This window comes from Elephantulus edwardii, unplaced genomic scaffold (assembly GCF_000299155.1).
Source record: "Elephantulus edwardii isolate Elephantulus edwardi_28Jun2011 unplaced genomic scaffold, EleEdw1.0 scaffold00033, whole genome shotgun sequence".
NCBI classification, from domain to species: Eukaryota; Metazoa; Chordata; class Mammalia; order Macroscelidea; family Macroscelididae; genus Elephantulus; species Elephantulus edwardii.
Genome location: NW_006399783.1, coordinates 21,289,061 through 21,292,838, shown reverse-complemented (window position 1 = coordinate 21,292,838; position 3,778 = coordinate 21,289,061). Strand labels below are relative to the sequence as shown.

The 3,778-nt window shown below is 41.3% G+C and overlaps 1 pseudogene; it reads left to right on the top strand.

Moving 5' to 3' along the window:
• Nucleotides 1-1,083: 1,083 nt before the first annotated feature.
• Nucleotides 1,084-2,432, top strand: LOC102854644 (annotated as a pseudogene).
• The last annotated feature ends 1,346 nt before the right edge of the window (nt 2,433-3,778 follow it).

Genomic DNA, 3,778 nt, shown 5'->3' with positions numbered 1-3,778 from the left:
TAAAAATAGTAAGTTACAATTTAAATCATCTTAAAAAGCCCCATTAAGTGAAATAAATCTGACACAAAAAGATAAATACTGCATTACCCCACTTACATGAAATATTATTTCAACCATAATTCAAATGTAATCTGAAACATTATAAAGTGAAGAAGCAATTACCATTTACTGTTATGGGAGGAATTGTTGAGTTCTGACTCGAAAAATAGCTTACCAAAATCATAACAAATAACCTATGAAACCAGAAATAACACCAACATATAGTGTTCACAGGAAGAGTTCAAAGCTATGTTGGCTTTATTCTGAGTGTAATCCTGCGGAAAGCAGCTTTGTAAATTCACTCCCTGCTCAGGGTGTGAGTTTCCGCTTAAAGGAGCCACTGCAAAACAGGGTGCTAGTTTTGCTTTTTCTTTCTGAAGGCAAAAATCCTCTTCAGATTTCTTCCAGCTAGCAAAAAACAGGTAATAATGTCTTTCACAAGGCTGGGGAGGCATAACGTGAACTTTTGAAAAGTAGGGAATACCTGTACATAGAACAGGCAAATGCACAGAGACAAAAGCATTTACCAGGGGCTGGTATAGGCGGGAGGGAATGCGAGTTAATACTGAAAGGATAGAGAACTCTGTTTCAGGACACGTAAAACATTAAAAAACGGTCACCGGTAACAGGAAGAGAAGACAGGAAGAGGAGGGACGACAGGAAGAGTGAAGACAGGAAGAGGAGGGACGACAGGAAGAGGCAAGGCTCTTCATACTAGAGTCGCTGGGGAAACTCGAAAGAAACTGTTGTGTGGGACCGAAACGCTGTGAGTACCATCAAGAAACGTGAAACCCCGAGATGAGGCCAAAGAAGCAACGCTTCCATGAGGACCCAATTGCAGAATGTATGAGCATGACAACACTGGAGAATTGTAACGCACGGGGCCCATTACCGGAAACCGGGCTGGCTGAGATACTTACATGGGGCCAGATAAAGAAATTAACGTCGGAGGGAAAAAAAGTATTAAAAAGAACAGGGACACCATTATCTTCTGAAAATTTGTTTTTGGCTATGGATGCTGTATTGAATCAGAGGGTCAAAGTTATGAATCGCAAGAAGAAGCAGCAACTGAAGTCCTGGTGCTGGTATTGTAACAGATATTTTAATGAAGAAAAGAACCTTATACAGCACCAGAAGGCAAAGCATTTTAAATGCCATATATGTCATAAGGAACTATACACAGGACCTGGCTTAGCTATTCATTGCAAGCAGGTACATAAAGAGACAATAGCTACTGTACCAAATGCAATACCTGGGAGAACAGACATAGAATTGGAAATCTTTGGTATGGAAGGTATTCCAGAAAAAGACATGGTTGAAAGATGGGGACTTCTTGAACAGAAAACACAAGGGTCTCAAAAGAAGCAGCAGCAAGATGATGATGACGACGACAACGATGATGATGACGATGACAGTGATGATGATGACGACTCTGAAGCTTCAACCTCTTTTCAACCACAACCAATTCAACCTCAGCAGGATTATATCTCTCCAGTGGCACAGCCAGGTCTGCCACCAGTCCCAGGAGCACCAGGAATACCACCGGGCAAACCTCCATTAATGCCAGGTGTCTTCCACTGATGCCAGGAATGCCACCTGGAATAATGCGAATGGGTAGAATGATACCCCCTGGACCAGGAATACCACTTCTGATGCCTGGCATACCGCCAGATATACGTCCCCCTGTTCCATGTCCTGGAATTCCTCCAGTGACTCAAGCACAGGCTGTATCAGCACCAGGTATTCTTAATAGACCGCCTGCACCAACAGCAACAGTTCCTGCTCCACAGGCTCTAGTTACTAAGCCTCTTTCCCCCAGTGCTGGACAAGCTCAGGAAGCTGTCCAAGGACCTGTTGGTACAGATTTCAAGGCCTTAAACAGTACTCTAGGAGCAACTACAGAGCCCCCCAAGCATACATTACCTGCGTATACTCTGTCAACAATGTCAACCACTAGTACAACAAATAGCATTGTAGCTAAGCCAGCAGCTTCAATAACAAGTAAGCCTGCTACACTTAAAACTACTTGTGCAACCAGTAATTTGATCTACCCAGATGAGGATATATCGCTGGAAGAAAGAAGGGCACAGTTACCTAAATATCAGTGTACTCTTCCTCAGCCAGGACAGGTGCCCATTGGTTATCTATCTGTTGGACCAGTTGTAGATACGATGCCACCACAGCCAGGCATCCCACAGCAACAAGGAATGAGACTTCCAATGCCATCTCATGGTCAGTACGGTGGTCATTATCAAGGTATGCCAGGTTACCTTTAAGGTGTTTTGCCACCATATGGACAAGGACCACCAATGGTGCCCCCATACCAAGGTGGGCCCTCATGACCTCCAGTGGGAATGAGACCTGCTATAATGTTGCAAGGTGACCATTACTGATTTTACTTCATCTAATGTTTGGAGATTAAACCTTTTCTCAGCTTGTGCTGTTTATAAAGTCAAACTTCTGTCACTTAAGACTTTATTGTGACTTTTAAAAACATTTCTCTTCCCACATACCAGGAACTATGGGACATTTATTTTACATGAGAAAATTATTTGGAATAATAAAGCAGTAAATTTCCTGAAGTTGCAAGAAAGAAAATGGTCAGTGGTGATGGTAGCATAACAGTTAAAATGGCAAGCTTTTTGTTACATATATTTTACCATAATAAAATTGAAAAATAAAACCAATATTAGTATTGGCAAGTGTTTAAGAGAGACATTAGATATTCTCACAGTTTTGGTGAGGATGTGGAGAAACTGGCAGCCTCCTACACTGCTGGTGGAAATGTAAAATGGTGTAGCCATCATGGAAAACTGTGGCGGCTTCTCAAAGTTAAACATCAATTTGTATGTGGCCCAGCAATACATATTCAAGAGACATGAAAACTTATGTCCACACTGAGACTTTGTGTGTGTGTGTGTGTGACAAGCTAATTTATTTACGAGAAGGTGGTTGGTTGGTTGGGGTTTTGGTTTTAGATTTTTTAATTTTTTATTACCTTTTGTGTGTGTACCGTCAAATCAGATCTGACTGGTATAGGAGGAGATTGCCCCTCCTTCTCCAGCAGAGCATCTGGTGAATTTTGGTTTTAGATTTTAATGAAAGTTTATAAAGAACTTTTATTTCCATTCATTCATTTTTGCACATTTTCCTCCCTGTCCCCCCTCCCCCCAGTTCGCTTTTTTCTTTGGAAAAAAAAAAGTTCTTTAATTGTTAAACAGTCATTCCCCCCGCCCCCCCCCCTTTTACTTTGTAACTTTCATTCTGGACTCTTGTCATGCTAATAATACCTAATCATATGTTCCTTTTATACAGTTCTCTCCCTTGTCTGTTTCAATGCCATGTACATTATTTATCCCCTCTTTTCTTAGTTTCCCCCAACTCCCATGTCCTGTTCTATAACAGTGGCATTATACAGTATTTGTCTTTTTGTGACTGAGATATTTCACTCAGCATAATGTCCTCCATGGTCACCCATTTTGTATATTTCATGAGTTGTTTTTAGTGCTGTGTAATATTCCATTGTGTGAATGAATATGCCATAGCTTCTCTATCCATTCATTTGTTGATGGGCATTTGGGCTGTTTCCAACTCTTGGCTATTGTGAACAAAGCAGCAGTAAACATGGGTGTGCATGTATCTGCTTGGGTGGCTGTTCTGGTTTCTTTATGGTATATTCCCAGTAGTGGAATTTCTGGGTCAATTGGTATTTCTATTTCCAACTTTTTGAGAAAGTGCC